This window comes from Chenopodium album, chromosome 18 (assembly GCF_948465745.1).
Source record: "Chenopodium album chromosome 18, dcCheAlbu1.1, whole genome shotgun sequence".
NCBI classification, from domain to species: Eukaryota; Viridiplantae; Streptophyta; class Magnoliopsida; order Caryophyllales; family Amaranthaceae; genus Chenopodium; species Chenopodium album.
Genome location: NC_137851.1, coordinates 12,127,303 through 12,146,162, shown reverse-complemented (window position 1 = coordinate 12,146,162; position 18,860 = coordinate 12,127,303).

Genomic DNA, 18,860 nt, shown 5'->3' with positions numbered 1-18,860 from the left:
TATTATTATTATTATATTAACAAAAATTATAAAAAAAAAAATCAATGTGTGCTTCAAATAGAATTCTCTCTTCTACACATCTATGCAGAGTACTCTATTCTTTTTTTGTAGTTTTGATTTATGTATTCTTTTTTTGTAGTTTTGATTTATGTATCTTGTCTCCTGTAAATGACGCTGACAGGATTATCCTATTCCCCTTTTCAGCCCTAAATATGTAGTGTGTAGAGTTTGTTTACCATTGCATCCTCGAAGATATTATAAATATTGCATCCTCGAAGGTATTATAAATTTCACTTTGTGTAGCCATGAATCTTGGGATCTCCGACTATGAAAAGAAACAATTAATATTTTTCTATGTATTGTGAATTAAATTAAGGCCTATTTATAAGGAAATACAATACATCATATCTTCTCTACATAAATCGAGTTAAGCACACAATTAGGTACTCAATTCTTTAAAATTTCACCTTTTAGGTACTCAATTCTTTTTACTTTGCTTTTGGGTACCGAGTTAAGAATTCAAGCCAAAAAAATTAAATCAACCAAAGAATTGAGTACCTTGGGTTAAAGAATTTAGTACCCTTGGTTAAGTATGTGGGCCACACCCGATTAAAAAATAAATATTTATAAAAAAAAAAAAAATGCTCAATTATTTTCCCTTTTCTGGAACTTTGCTTTTGAAGTTATTTTTAGTTTTGTATATTCAACCTTACTGCATTATTGGACTTGATATATAGGAATTCTTCTTTAGCATATGGAAACTGCAATCAATTTTGTAAATGGAGAAATAATCATCTAAACTAGAAAGGAAGCAGATGTTACTTGAAAATAGCCGAAAACTCTCAATGCATAAATAACACAATCTTTATCCTTCATTCAAAAGTACAAAGAAAACATATCTGGAGCATTTATTATATAACAAAATAATAGCACAAAAATAAAGATTTAAGAATGGTAAGAAAACAAATGGTGTATGTGTTCTAATGAGTACGATCCAGTGTATGCTTTTTTCAATTCTAGAAATCTTGTTGGGAAGCCAAATATAAAGCCATCAGCTTCAGGTAGCTCACTTGGAGAAATTATTGGAGCATCGGTCTTTGCTTCTGAAAACAAGAATTGTAAGCAACCTTTTCTTTCCGAAACTTGGATAACTTGTAATAAATAGCTAGAAGAGTTTCACTAAATGATATATACTTGTCCAGCTATTTCAAAAGACGGTTCAGCTAAAATTAGCCAGTTTCACTTGCATTTTGCACCAGTCAAACAAAATTTAAAAAGGTTAAAAAGAAATTCTGATGTTTACCTGCCAGAGTTTTGCATCTACACCTTCTACTGATGCAGCTCCTTTTTGGATCTCCTCTGCTATCATGAAGGTCACCATAGTAGACTTCACTATCATGTCTACTATCATGTCTTGGACTCGATGGAGGTTGCTCAATTTCCAATACAGTTTGCAGTAGCGACTCCCCATCCCGATGAAAGTCATCATCATGGAGATCATCTATATCACCGTCACCATCATCATCGACATAAAAAGCCTCACCATAAACATTATTCTTAATCCCCACCGAGGCTCCTCAATTGAACAAATAACAATCATCGATAGAGTTGCACCATATTAAGAAGCGTAAACAGAAACAATGTACCTCAAGCATCTACAGCCATGACTGGCAGTACATGCACATTCATCAATTCTGTTCCCATCATCAGAAAAGTATATTGATTATTGAAATGAACGTCAAAATTGTTTGCTTATATGCTAGAAATTTCTCTTAACCAGTCAATTTAACAATGCACAGCATAGAACCCACTAAACAGCAAGTAATTAGAATATTATTGCTGACAGCCAGATTTTGTAGAAAAAAAAATAAAAATAAAAAAACCATAAACAGAAGGGTTGCTGCTCTGCCTTGATGCTGGTACTTCAACTCTGCCACAAAATCATAGACAAATTTGTGAGAATTACAAGTGCATATCAAAGCCTTGTTATATTTTTTCTAATTTTTGTTGTTACTAGCTTGAGTGTGTGGGATGTACCTTCATAGTCTTGTAATGGTTTCAGTTGTAGTAGTTGCTTCAGAATTAGGCTTCCTTTTGTTTCCAGTTTGCTACAGCATTGAAAATGTAATGAGAAATTGAAATTGAATGGAAAAAAAAAATAGAAATTTAACTATAATTGAGCTTTACATACCCATGACTGTCTCTGAAATCCATTTGGGTAGGTGTATACACCAATACCTCTTTCATGCATAGGCACATAAGCTTGAGACTCTTGTGTTGGGACATGTTGCCTTGGTGTTGAGGAACTTCCTCCCTGACTTTGACTTTGAGACTCTTGTGTTGGGACATGCTGCCTTGGTGCTCCAGTTTGTGTGCTCCTCTGACTAGGCTGCTTTGGTGGCCTTATACAAGTTGTCTTCTTGTGCCCAGCTTCACCACAGTTGCTACATTTGTGGACAACACCCTTCTTGCCTAGCTTGATTCCCTCTGTTTCTCCCATGGAAGGCCTTCTCTTTGTAGTGGGTCTGTGGTTCACTTTCTTCAACATAGGGGGAATGATGGGAACTTGTGATGTTTGAGGCCATTCATCTGGTCCATTAAGAGGCTCTAATGGACATTGGTAAGCCTTTAGGTAAGTGTCTTTAGTGAACCAATGGGAAACATAATGCTCAGGTTGCTCCATGGCTTTCCAAATTGCTGTGACAGCATGGTGGCAAGGAACACCACTAATTTGCCAAGCATTGCAGCTACAAGTCCTCTCTAGCAAGCTCACCACATACCTTGTTTGAGTGCCCCCTTCCCTGACTCCATATGAGAAATGACCATCCCAATATGCAACCCAACCCCTTGCATCAATCTTAGCTTTCTCAAGTTTCTTCTGAATTCTGGGGCAGATTGCAATGTCTTTGCCTTGTATGAAGTCCCTTTTTTTGTGCATCCTCTCCATCAATCCCTCTCTAATGTCTTCAAGCATCGTAATAATAGGTTTATGCCTTGATGCCAATATATATGCATTAAAGACCTCATTCATATTATTGTCTATGCTATCACATTGTGATTGTGGGGTGAAGAAAGCTCTCACCCACTTCACATAATTCCTTTTCCTCAAGTCTTGGGCAGCCTTTGTATTGATCTCAGAGAAGAGCTCCATGTTTGCCTCAAATTCATTATCTGTTGTGCTCTTTGCAATCTTCCAAAATCCTTTCCTATATTGCAGCCCACCCCCAAAGACAGTCCTGAAGTTGCAGTACACATGCCTTGCACAACATCTAGTTTCAGCTCTAGGGAAGATAAGTGAAATAGCCTTTAAAAGTCCCTTTTGCTGGTCAGACATGATAGTGTATCCAAAGCCATCAATAGTGCCCAAGTCATCTGCCAAAATTTCCAGAAACCAACACCATGAATCAGTGTCTTCCACCTCCACTAATGCCCATGCAATGGGATACATTTGGTTGTTCCCATCTCTGCCTACAGCCACCAACAGTTGGCCACCAAAAGGCCCTTTTAAAAAACAGCCATCAATCCCAAAGAAGGGTCTACATCCTGCTAAAAAACCATTCCTGATTGCATCAAAACAGACGTACATTCTTTCAAATTTGCCGAGGCCCATTTTTAACTTCACATTGTTCTTAGGATTAGACCTAAGAATTTCAGCCGCATACCTGTGCAACAAAGAGTACTGCTCCTCATACTCACCTATAATCAGTTCTTGAGCCTTTCTTCTAGCCTTAAGAGCCATCCACATGCTGATTTTCACACCCCACTCAGTCCAAATAGTATCCACAATTTCCTGACATTTTAAATATGGATTCACCTTGAACTTGTTGTGATATGTTTTTGCAACCTAAGATGCCCTGATTTTTTTAACCTTTGGCTGCCTACCACATGAATGCTTAGGTATCAAGGTTTTCACCACCATAGTCTCATTTGCATTCTTTCTTGAAGCCCAAATGTACCAAGGGCAGCCCTTATCAAAAGATTTGCACTTAGCACCCATCCTATCCCAAGCATTTCTAGTATACACCACATCCCTCCCTTGACTAACACAGTAGTTAGTGATTGCATTTCTGAACTCCTTAGCATCCTCAAATTGCTGCCCCAATGTGAAATGCTTTCCATCATCATTTCTCAAATTCACACTTTGCATATGCTTAAAGTGTGTAACCCCCTTCTTCCTTTTTGCCTTAGGAGGTGTCGCTATGAGATTGCCACAATACTCCTCATCTTGGTTTTCAGCAGGGCTACCAGGGCAGTCCTCATCAATGTCACTTCCAGAACTCTCATCACCAAAACATTTCTCAGATGACCTATCCTTAAGCCTTAAGATGGACTCTGTTTCAGCAACAAGGTCTTTCTCTACTTGCTGACTACTAGCAATCTGTTCCCTAGCAGTTATCACCTCCACATCTTCATTATCACTCCCTTCATCATCATAATCAATGTCATCCACCACTGTCATCTCTCCCACTCTAGGATTAGATCTTTCTAATAATGAAGTGAAACTCCCCCTGCCATTAAGTTCATCCTCACTTTCTTCTTCATGTTCAACAAACACATCCATAACCCTATACATGTGGAGTAAACTCAAAAACTTCACAAAAGTGGCATCATCATAACTTAAAAACCTCATTCCTTCATCCATCCTTTTCACCGGATCACAATAGTGTAACTTACAAATGTCACCATATCCAAGCGAGTCAATCATGTTCTTAAAATAAGAGGCATTCACATCATTAGGCAGTTCATCAAATATCTTAGTAGTCCCACCAACATAAACAAGGGTAGGAGTCTCTTCCCATGACCCTCCATAGTGCACAATTATAGACATAGGAATGTCTTCCATCTACAACCATTATGCATAAAATTAACACAATACATAAGTACAAAAAACATAAATGTAAACTACTAACAACATATTTATATCCAAAATATTTTCATTTCATTCATTGTACAATATTTACAAAATGATCATGCTAATGAAGATGACATAATGACCTAAATGCATAACAACAACACTAAAGGAACAATTCTTTAGGACACCAAACCATGTGATTAGTAAAACATAATTAGTAAATTCAATTGTTTATTGACTAGTTTTTAATAACAATTGTGCCTAGTATAAAAACAATCTCAAATACACGTGTTCAGAGAAGGACATTTTGCTAAAATTCTAGTTTCATTGCAAGAACAAGCCAAAAAACACACATAATGATGACAAAAACAAGTGATTAGAGTCTCAATGTCTCATATCTTGGACAAATAGGACAAATCACAAACAGAATAAAGGCAAGAAGTCTCCAAAACACGACATTTTGTCACCATAACCAGCCTCTTTTGCTTCTATGGGACTATGAGTTATAAATTCGCCCACTATCAAGCAAAATCTTAAGAAATTCATTAAATCTATACTTATTATATATTAAAAAGCGTTCCTAATACAAGATATATGCCACGTGGCACCCTTCACATGTATTAGAAGTATGCCACATCACCGATTCTAACATTGTAATATGAATGAACATGTTTCAATTGCAATAAAAATGTTTATCACAAGGTTTGAACACAAAACCAATAACAAATAAAGTAATGTTATTACCAACTTTGCTATCTTTTTTATTGTGCTTCATATTCAATAATAATACACTAAATACTTTAATTTGTAGTTTACAAGACATCAATTTGAGAGTGTTTATTTAATTTTATTAGTTATTATTGTCCACTTATTTTTTGTAATTATATAGTATATGATTTTATAGCCCAAATAATATATGTATTGATATTCAAAGCAAAACCCGGTGCATCGCCCGGGGCCACACACTAGTTTAATATTTATTTTGGTGTAAGTTAGGCTGTTGTGAATCTTTTAGCTCTTCAGTATGCCACCTCTTTTTCCTAATTGAAATCACCTTGATTAGCCCAATTAAAGCTCTTGACCCTTTGGTTCCATGCAATCATTGAAATGGAACATTTTTAAGTTTGAGTGCAGTATATGTGATGCGAATTAAATTCGTTAAGCTCTTCTAGTTTTTAGAAATGTATTTCACTTTTTATACAACTTTTTCCATTGCTTGCCCTTTATCTATCCCCTGCTATATATGAGCATATCTGTCTCCTCAGTCCTCAATACTATCAGGTTCAATAATCACATAACTTTGAGTCATATTTCTTCCTGATCACTTCCAAAGACTTGGAAAATACTATATTCTAATCAAGTTAATTGCCAATTTCATTGAAGATACACCCCCCCTCCACACACTAAGCTGAAGCATATAAAAAATTATATCTAAGCTTTAATGTGTCTGTCTTCAATCCAGTGTTCTTTCTTATTCACCGTATTTTAATATCTTGACAGAAGAAGGGGTCCAAGGACAAAAAAACCCCAAAATTCGAAAACCCTAGGTCGCGAATTACATCATCAAATGGGCAAAAAATCTAAAATTTATATCAAATTCACAACATAAATGATGAGAAATTGAGCTTACCTCAAAAATATGGTGGTTTTGGTATCGTTTTCACCAGATTCGAGCACAAAGAAAGCTTTGTTCTTCGAGAATGAAGTGCGCAACAAAGTTCCAGAAAAGGGAAAATAATTGAGCATTTTTTTTTTTTATAAATATTAATTTTTTAATCGGGTGGGGCCCACATACTTAACCAAGGGTACTAAATTCTTTAACCCAAGGTACTCAATTCTTTGGTTGATTTAATTTTTTTGGCTTGAATTCTTAACTCAGTACCCAAAAGCAAAGTAAAAAGAATTGAGTACCTAAAAGGTGAAATTTTAAAGAATTGAGTACCTAATTGTGTGCTTAACTCACATAAATCTTATCATTCTTTATAAAATCCTTTTTAATTGTTATCCATATCAATGTTGTTTTTATTAATGACACCAATCACATGAATATGCCATGGTAATTTATCTTGTTAATTTAAAATTTTATCATTTTTTTAGTTATTATCTATATGAATATTTTTTATTTATTTATTTTTTGTTTTTATACATATTACATTTTTTTACGTGATTTTGGATATTTGGGATAACAATAATCATATATTATGATTTTTTGTAATTGTGTTTTTTTTTTTAATATCACTTTTTTGAATGTCGGTGAAACTTGTTAAAAGGATTAACATATTTTATTTCAAATAATTAGATAAATCATTAAATTAGTATGATAATTTTAATTTTTCATTTTTTTTTTTTGAACCGTGGAAAGATAATGGTAGGATAGAATTAATAAATTTTTAAAGGATTAACATATTTTATTTGAAATACTTAGATAAATCATTAGATTAGTATGATAATTTTAATTTTTCATTTTATTGTTTTTATTTCATCCTACGTGGCACACATAAATATGTGACGCTCTATTTTTTTTTTTTAAACAAAAAAATCATACGTGGCTCTCTAAAATCTCTGGGAAAAACTCCTTTTTATATATATATATATATATATATTAGATTATAACTTAATTTTGTTTAATTAGTGGTGGTTATTATATTAGAATTGATGATTTCCTTGACTGTAAGTTTGAATTTTTGAAATGACAGTTTCCCTCTTAGCAATTCACGATTTCATATGTTACAGTATTAAATTTCACCAACAATCTAAAAAAGGATTAATTGAATTAAATCACACTTGAAATAGTCACCAGCTAGGGCAGCCACCTTAGCTTATACGGAGTACTCCGTATGAAGCATGTGAATGATTATACTTTGTATATTATACATTTTCAGAAAAAAAAAAAAAAAAAAAGGGGAGAAACAATTACTCTATCATTGAACAGTTGTATAATAAATCCAACAAATTTGACTACCTTGGACGTTAAAGATCTTATAGCTAGGAGCTTGCCGTTGGACATTTAAAGAGAAGTAATCACAACAAATTTTTGAAAATCAAACTTCTTAACAATATGATAAGATTACATTCAAACTAGTTTTATCCCCGTGCAAATGCACGGATTTATAATAATAAGACTTGAAATAAATAAAAGTCAATTAAAATAGAGCTAGTTTAAATAAAATTGCTTATATATAACATTTTTTTATTTTTGAATTTGAATTTATATCATGTTTGACCTTAAAATTCAATTGTTAGATATATTATTTAGAATACTTTGTAAATTATTGAAAGTTTTTATTCATTAATTTTTTTTTATCATGTTATTTTTTAAGGAATCTTTTTTTTTTTTTTAAAAAAAAACCTAAAAAAATATTTGGGCGGGAAAATTTTCATTGTGAATGTGACATGTGTACTTAAGGGATAACTCTGGTGATTACTTTAGTATATAGTATAGATATCCCCTCAAAAAAAAAAAAAAAAAAAAAAATTACATTCAAATAAATTCCTTTTTTTAAAAAAAAGTATAAATTAAGAACGTGGGAGGTTAATTATAAATTCATAAATCACCAAATTATTAATCCCATGATAATGGTAGAAAATACAAGTGAAAAAGAAGAGAAAAAATACATAAAATCATCCGCAAAACTCATGCAAAAGTTGAAAACCCTTGAAGAAGAATTTCAAAAATTCATACAAACATCTTCAATAACAAAAAAATGTAACACTTTTGATAACCTAGTAGAATTAGATAGTTCTCCAAGAAATCTTATGACTGCCCTTCAACAACACCCTACAACAACAATAAAAGGGACATTTTCATATTGTTCCCCCTCAACTATAATTTCAGGAAGTAGTGGTGAAGTTTGGAGGGTTAGGGACAATGAATTGGCTATAGAGGAGGTCATTAGAAGGGATCGAAAACTCGGGTTTGAGACCGGGAGGCTTCGAGGGAGGCGGCTTTTTGAAGATGATAGTGATGTAAGTTATGATGGTGAAGATGTTCATAGTGTTTGTGATGAGATTAGTGAAGTGAAGGAAGTGAATGAGGAGTTTAGGGAAGTTGGTGATGTTAAAAGTCATGAAATTGGTAAGCTAATGTTGATTATTGTTGTTTTATTGGTGTTTATTTTACTTTGTTTTGTATTTTTTGGTAGATTTGATGAATATGTTAGTGAAGTGAAGATGGTTGTAATCCCGACTTGATTTTTATACTCGTAATACTATTTCTTAGAGTAGAGTAAATTAGATCTTGTATTTTTGCCTAATTTCATCATATTTAATTATTTATGATTGTTTGAAGAACTCTTTTGAGTTTTTTAGGGTTTGTGTTTGGAAACTAGGGATAGTTGAGAGCTACTAGCACGTTTATATGCTGTGAATAATTTCATTTTGATCCATAATTTATTTATTTGAATACGTTGTACGCTAGTAAGTTGATTATTTGGTCTATTTTGGGACTATATACTTGATTGTGCTGTGTAGTGTTGTGGTGTGTACTTAAAAAAGACGTATTTCTTCTGTAAAGTGGTGGTTAAATTTGGACTATATTAACTCGTAAGACATCAAGTCTAGTATAATTGTTCATTTGATCATAGTTTATTCGAGATGCAATTGAATCATTTTCAAGCATTTAGAAGATCAAGTTTTAGATTTAGGTTTTAGGTTTGACATCAATATTTGAAAATTTGACTGGGTACATAGTTGATTGTGTGACTCATTTGGTAAAATCAGCTAAATTTTTTTAATCAACTTTGTTTATATAAATTAAAAATAAAGATTATACTCCGTATAAAAATCTCAGCCGAATGAGTATCTACTGCCGAATTTAGTGGGTGCATGCCCGACTCACTAAAAACACGGCCCATAAATCGAACTTTATTTTATTTATTTTTTATTTTTAATATTATTTTTTATTTTTTTAAGGAAGAACTTTCTAATAATTAGTGTTGAACAAGTCTTCATAAAAATCATAGCGTATATTTTGAGACAAATCATACAAGTACATTATTATCACTGACTAGCTATAAGTTTGCATGTGTTATGTTAGCAATAATATCCTTATATCCATGTAAATTAAAAGAATTATGCTTCCTTTGTTCTAGAATAATTAACACGATTATTCACTCTTCAATTGTTGAATAAAAGAATTGTGTTCTTAATGTTAACAACGTTTAGAGCTTTAATCCTTTTGCCCATGATGAATACTAAACTTTTTCCTTTCCAAGGGTAATAAGAATGAAGTTCTTGATGTTGTTAGCAAGAGCGCGATGGAATTTTGTTTGTTCAACTATGCATTTAAAAGTTAATGCGATAGAAATAATCATGGAAGATCTAATTAGCTAATTATGTATTTAAAAGTTATGCATTTGATCATCATATAATTATATATTATGTATTTTATTGTGGTATCATTATTTTCTAGTTAATTAAATTAATTTTTAAAGCTATATATCTACCTCACGAAATAATTCAATTCCCTTTATAATCGCTAATAAAATCACGCTTTTATTTTATCTCAAATCTATCCATTTACAATATTAATCCATATCTTCCCAATAACATACTGTTATTTCTTTATTCAACCTTTCTCTTGTTATTGAATATTGGTATGTTTTAAATTATGTTTTGGCAATATCTTATACAAATAATAAAAGAAAAAAAGTCATCAATCTATATATTATTTAGTTATTGGTTGATGTTTATTACTCGTACTTGTTGATTATTAAGGTAATTAGGTTGGTAAAATTAATTTATAATAATCTTTTATTATTATTATAATCTACTATATGATATTTTCTCCCGTGTTGTTAACTTGTGATTGATTTTTTTTTTATTGTTTTTAAAAGTAAAGATTTAGACTATAATTAATTTTTAATCATTAAGGCAATTTACATATTAGTTAACTTTTTTTTAACCTCATTAAAACTTTACTTAATTAGTGTTTCCAAAAAAAAAAAAAAAAAAAATCTTTAAGACACAACGGGAGATGACACGTTTCATTACTGGTGTATCTTTTAGTATATACTAAACTAACCCCGTGCAATGCACGGTTTTAAAATAAAAATTGAATTATAGACTTTTAACACGTACTGAAAGAAAATAACTTTCTCATTTTTCCTAACTAATTTCTAATTAAATATGAATATGCAATTCCCAAAAGTGCATAATTTTCATTTTTAATTAAGAAATTTCAATTAAATTATATTATTAACTATTGTTAACAACTCGTAAATAACTAAATAGCATAATATGTGTAGAAAACCAAAATTTAAAATTTAGAAATTTACATGGAATATATTTCCAAAGCTATGTTAAATAGGGTAGCTTAAAAAGGAAAAAAAATATGACATCATCTTTTGCATTTTAGAGGGAAAAAATTAAATAAAAAAGTGACACGTAGGCTATGATGACATCAACGGTTGTTATTTTAGTTTATATATAGAATAGATATAGATAGATAGATAGATATAGATTATTACTAGGTTAAGTCCCGTGACATACATGGTAAGTTTTAAAAACTATTTTTTAAATTAACAATAAATCAATTTTTTTTGAGTCTCTTATATTATATTTATAACAATTGAATGCTAAAGAATAACAAAAATGGTTGGAAAAAATCACACTAAGAATTATCAACACTTGTTTTTGGCAAGTATTATTATAGTATCCATAGTTAATATTATAGATTATTGATTGATTGCAATTCTAATCATAAATTATTCAAAGAAATAACAAACGTATTATTTGGTGTCGCATTTTATTATTTAAGCTTGTAGCTTCTATTGCATATTTGAAAGAACCAAGTTAAAAATATATAATTTTGTTGTAAAAAACGTAGTACATATGTGATATGTCTTTCATATGTCACAAATTAGGTTAAAAATATTATTTTTAAAATTAAGTTTATAGTTGTCAATATATTTTTTTTTTGAAAAGATAAATCAAATCTTCTATTATACTTTGTATGTAATTATTACTTTATATATGTAAAAGGATTTGTTTCTTAAAATGAATTTTGTTGAAAAAAAAAAAAAAAAAACTAAGGACACACCAGAAGATGACATGTGTCACTACTGGTGTGTCTTTTAGTATGTAGTTATTATTATTATTATTATTGATTGATTACAGTATTATACAGCCTTATCAATTTCAATCATTTTTATTGTAATTAATTTGAGAATTATTCTTATTATCTTAGTTACTTATTGATCATGCATGGAGTTAGATTTGAGTAAATATAAATCAGCTTTCAAAAAAATATACAAATTAATACTATGAAACATTTCGTGTTTAGCCTTTATTCCTTTAAGAATTGTTTCTTACGTGGTTTGGTGGTAACAATAGGCTTTGATAAAGTGTGTCAAATATTGCACCAAAAATAAAAATAAAAATAAAGTGTGTCTAATAAAACCCTAACACAAAAGTAGTAATTATCCTCCTTTAGTTGCCTTTTTGGACTTGAACTTTCCTTAAAATTGTGGGTTATCAGTCAATCACAGACAAGTTAATTCATAAAATGTGCCCTTTTCTTTTCTTGCTAGCTTTTTGTTCCTTAATTATTTTGTTCCTTTTATATGTACTAGCTCGATCTAATCCAAAAGCTTTGGTTATTTCTTTGGAGTTATTTACCCTCACTTCATTACTAAACTTTACAGAGTATAACAAATCAGTCATAAACCATTATTAATAAAGACTTTGGTGAAAAGTAAAAGCTTTGAATAAAATCCTTAATATGATTTGATATATTTCGGGGTTTTTTTTTTAGGCTTATTACTTTCCCCATACATGCGCATGAACAAGCCTTTAAAACCTTTTTTTTTTTTTTTTTTTTTTTTTAAAACCAGCCTTTAAAACTTATTGATGGTGGTTTTGTTGTTTATCTAAATTCTCTAATTTTTTTTATACACTCGTTTATTGTAAAAGTAAAAAAACTCATACAAAAAGGTAATAGACATATCCGATCCATCAATTAAAGAGCAAACCGATCACTTAATAATGGATAACGGTATTGTCGCTAGCTTAGACAAAAGATAATTTGTTAATGACCCTACACATAACTCATTGCCACATATGTATGTAGTCAATTATACGTTATGATCAATTAACTATATACTAAAAGACACACCAATAATGACACGTGTTAATTTTTGGTGTGTCCTTAGTATATTTTTTTTAATAATTAATTACTTTTTTTTAAAAAAAATTTTTTAAGGAAGTTATTTTTAAAAAAATTGTTTTTGTCAACTATATAAATGAGCAATAATATTTACCAATTTTATGTAAATATGAAATTAATTATGGAACAATAAGCAAATATATAATCTCTTTCAAGAAGATGTAATTTTGGTGGAATATTTTTTAAGAATTTGATATTAATCAAATATTCCATGTTACTTCAATTTTGTTTAAGATATTTAACAATTTTTATAATTATGCTATAAATAAATTAATTTGTTAAAAGAAAATATGAGGTAATTAAAATAGCCGTGCATGACATAAATAAACTCCTAGACATGGAGATTGCACAATAATTGAACTCACTAGTCACTAGCATACATAGCATTCTTTACGCACCTTTTCTTTTGCAAAATTGCCTTATCCTTAAAGACGATTTCGTCCTTAAAGGTATATGCACTATGATTGGAAAACTTCACCATAAATGGTAACGCCCTTTGTCAATGGCTTTGTTGATTGGCATTTTGTCACTTTTCATTTTGGAGGACTTGGGTAGATCAACTAATCAACATATACATATATGATTAAATTGATGCCAAAAACTACTGGTATATTCATTTCTCAATTTAAGTGGGTCAGAGACCGTGCATGTTAAAACCAAGGTAATGAAATAGTTTTTTTTTTTTTTTTTTTTTTTTTTTTTTTTTTTTTTTTTTTTAATTCATTTGCATATTAATAAGTGAATATAAACAACTAAAAGTAAAGTTTACATACTAAGAATTACAACAAAAAAAAAAAAAAAATCCTAAATAATAACACTAATATTATTTACCTATAAAAAAAAAACCTTGATCGGTTTCGATACAAGTTAAATTGAATTAGTTGAATTGCATTCATCTAATTGATTTACACATCAATATCATTCATCTAGATGTGGATAATAATAAAAAAAAAATGAAAAAATATACTCCATGTAATATAAAACGGATTGTGATATAATTGGAACGCGATTTGGAAAGTGACTTAAATGAACCCATAATTTATTTTGGGATTGTATTGTAAATGATATATTCATGGTCAATACATTGCAAAGATTTAGTAGGCTCTAATAATATAAATAATGCCAATTGGACTGATTAGCTACCAGCCTATTATAAATAAGTGATACAATGTAACATAATACATACAAAAGATGCATTCAATATTCCTTTCAAATCCTTGGGATTCTTAGTAAACTACTCATCATGAAATTAACTAAGCTATATATTTGAATTAAAATATATTAATATATAATCTATTTATCATAGATTAATGATATCATACTTTAACTTATTATAATGCATATATTTTTTTGGAATCCTTAGTTCAGAAGAGCTTTGTAAGTAAAATGGACTTTTGTTCTTATTTTGAATTAAATGGATACAAATGACTTGCATTTGCTTATTATTTAATTACTTTTTCTTGTGTCTACCAAAAAAAACTTTGTGTCAGAATTACTCTTTGTTGGTTTACCGTGCTTCTCATTGTTTTTATAAATAATTATTTCAAATTTACTTTTGCAACTTATATATCCAATTTGAGCTTGTCAAATAATTTGTGTTACATAATTTCTTTTGTATATATATATATATATATATATATATATATATATATATATATATATATATATATTCAACTTTATAATTTTTATGAATAAAACTTAGGGTTTTGCGTGCATAGAGAAACAAAGATATAGAGATTGAAAAAATAAAAGGATAAATAAGACAGGGACACACAAACATGTGGACACTAAACTCACAAAGAGAGTAAGAAGGTAGATAATATACAAAGAGGGTTAAAAATGTAGGAAAGTTTGCATATGAATATGGCTTATGGTGTACATACTTTGATAAGATATCGGAATTCTCGATTATTCTTATAGGTGTAACGTTCTAGTTATTTTACAAATCATTGTTTCTAGTTCTTTTCGATTTCAAGTATTCTCGATCTAGAATGTTCAAGTGACTTGCATAACATGCTTGTATAAATATAGAGAAATTGTTAGCAAGAAATAACCTTGATTTATTCATAAACTTTTAAAATACTAGGGTGGTTAATGCACGGGGTATAGTTAAGCCTTTTTTGGATAACTTCTTAGTTGTTGACAACAAAATGATGGAAAATATATAAACAAATATTTTAGGGGTATAAACGTCCGCACACAATTGTTAAGATAATTTTTTTAAAAAAAGAATTAATTAAGGTTAATGAGGATAAATAGATAAATAATAAACATTTTAGAGAATATACTTGTCCAAACACAATTTATAAGAGTTTAATCATTAAACCACAATTAACATTCTATTAATAGAAACAAACCTTATTAATGATACAATTGTCTTCACACTATTCTATTTACTCCGTCTAAAATTTATCAAGTCCCGTATTGGCCTTCAATTTACATTAGCTTTAACATGTATGTCGGCATGTAATATCTTGATCACTCTTGGAAAAAGACTAGGAGCATCTTGAATTCATATACATTCATTTATAAAATATGGCAGTGTTTGTCTAGATACAGTTACACACTACACAGTGATCCATGCAAACCTGACTTGGAGATGCTAACACTTTTGTACTTGAAGTTATACGTAATCAGGTATTTCTTTTAACTTCTTGGAGTAAAAACACACCTTTTAAGGTTTGTAAAAGGCAAGACAATGAATTTTTAACCAATCATCTATGTATAGGTTGTATATAGCCGTGTGCATGCTTGATTCTATATGCGCATCGTGTGTCCGAGCTCCATCCTTGCATTTACTCGGTCTGATTTCCATCGATTTGGTTTCCAATGCACAGTTTTGAATATGATACTTAGTCTGGTTTACGCAATTTTGAATATGAAATATTCAATTGTGTATGATTAAAAATCACGAATCATTCATTTAGATGAATCTAACATGTATGGTCTTACTTATTAAATCATAGATATAAAGCACTAGCTAAGATTATTAAATCATAGATATAAAGCACTAGCTAAGATGCTAAAGACTTGCTAAGTCATGCAGTATATTAAGCTAAAATTAACGTTGTATACTCAATAATATTTTATATATATATATATATATATATATATATATATATATATATATATATATATATATATATATATATATCCACAATCATCATATTCATCAACATATAAAAAAATCAACAAAATCGAATACATATCTTCTCATTTCAAACAAATTATAACTTATTAATTTATTAAAAATTACAAAATACATACCACTAATCAATAATAAAAATAAAAATAAAAAGTATTCATCACAATCCAATACCCAACTATAATATTGAACACATAACATTAACAAACGAATAATAGTCTTCAAAAAAAAAAAAAATCATTATTAACTCATTTTTTTTAAATTTAAATTTCATTTTTTTTTTTTTTTAAAAAAAAAAAAAAGGTTGCATGCTTAGTTGCTTACCTGGCTTGCCAATCTGCTCAGATCGGATCTCTAGCTAATAATCTCTTCAACCTTATTACCCACCAATTATCGATCAACGCGACCTCTATCGACCTCATGGTGATCATCAAACATATCATGTAAAAAAAAACCAACCATGAACTTGAACACATGCATAATGCATGGCAGCATGGTGAAGTAGATGAATTAAAAAGATAGTATCGAACCAATTTAGAGCAAACATGAGAAGATAAGAACCCAATGTAGCCAAGGACAACTTGCCGACATAAAAACCATAGGTTAAAATAATTATAACATGCATATGTATATAATATAGTCCGGCAAGTCATCCTTGGCTGCATTGTGACCTTTTACCTCTTCATGCATGCTCTACATGGCGAACTTTTCATATGTGTTTCCACAATTTTTTTCATACGTTCAATACAAACCAAGTAGTATTTATAAACTTATTCCTATCTTTTATATATCATGTGTATTATTTTTTTTTATTTTTTTTTTTTTTGGGTATTTATCGTGGTAGGGCTAATAATTATTTTTGTTTTTTTTTTTATGTTCACACATACAATTCATTTTTACTTTTCGATCCGTTTTGGGTGGTTAGATTCCAATCCTCTTCCAATTGTTGTTGCAGAGGATTCAATACTTGATCCTTCCTACCAAAGTGCAGTCCCAATCACCGTACCAACATTCAATTGATTGGTCTTCACACTTATCACTAAATAAAACTAGCTAAATATGTAGGGATTGGGGACAATTATTATTTTTTTGTTTGTACCATGCATAAAAAAAATAGTATGTCATTACTTTTACTTAAAACTTGAATTGATTCCCGTTTTCGTAAATAAAATAATAATACTGAAATATAGTATATTTATATATCTTTTACCATTAGTACATTTATTTATATTATACTAGTATATAACTAAGTTTTTATGCTTTAACTTACTTTTTGTTCTTTACCAAATATAGTCAATTTTATTTTATTTTTTTTTTTTTTTTTGAAAATGCTTTAACAAAATGAACATTACAACTTTACAAGTGTATGTTACACTTGTAAATGCATATTGAAACTGCAATATGCTACATTGCATGTTAATCATAAAGTCGATCATAATTATCTTATGATAGTATAATCTTTGACCCAATTACATAATTCAAAAGCCTAACTAAAGACTGATATACTTTCCCCAAGACCATAAATTTGTAAATTATCTGAATAAATCTTAACCACTATGGCTAATGAATCGAATCTATTAAAAGTCAGATTTTGAATATTGTTTTATTATATCACTATCCTAATATATGCACAACTGTACAAGTTTTTGAAAGTACTTTTGGAATAGATCTATATTTCTTTTATGAAATATTCCGCGCAGTAATTAAATTGTTATGTATCAACAAATTATTGGTCAAAATAAAAGAAATTGGATCTCAGAATTGAGGAATTTAATTTCAATCAATGGAGGGGCGCCTGTTTCGATTTACTGAAAATAACTGAATTGAAGTGAACTAATTGAGACTGAATTGGACTGAACTAATTAGAGCTGAACTGAATTGAATTGAAATTAAGCTGAACTGAACAGGCCCTAATACTGTTAGTAAATACTAGTAGAATAGTAGTAGTAAGATGATATTAAAGAGCTAGCAATGACTTTTTAATGATATAGGATTCCAAATTTTCAAGCCTCATGATTTTTTTTTTTTTTTTTTTTTTTTTTTTTTTTTTTTTTTTTAGCTAAGTTAGTTTACATCCATGTAACTAAAAGTATAAAACAATGATTAGTTAGTAGTTGAGAAGTAGCATAAGGCATACGTAAAGCATGGTATGGGTTGGACCGTGGTGTTATGCTAATTGCTAATGTACCTTATGTTGGCTATGCCTAACACAAGTAAATGAAATATTGTGCCGTGTCAGACTTATATCACTACTTAATAAACGGAGTCTATTTACAATCCTGTTCATGTGTTATTGTGTCATGCTAGCAGACTTTGTACATGCACAATGTATATATGACCCATCATCATGTCTCTCATACATCTATGTTTGTGTCGGGTCTATAACTGGCCCGAGTCTATGTTTGTGTCGGGTCTACAACTGGCCCGACCCATGCCAAGCTCCAGGGATAAGAGACAAGGTGACCATATTGCATGGCGAAGGGCCAAACAATGGTAGAAAGATGTATTGGGAAAAAAGGGGCATCGTGTATGATATCTAGCTTTTATCCATAATGGTCAGCATTTTTTTTGGGTAAATTATCTTGGAGGAAACGTGGCCCATACAAAGATTTGGTTGGGCCCATTCTCATTTTAATGGCAGAAAAGTGCATTGAAAAGTGAGACTAAAATTTAAATATCTAGTATTATTGGATCACTAA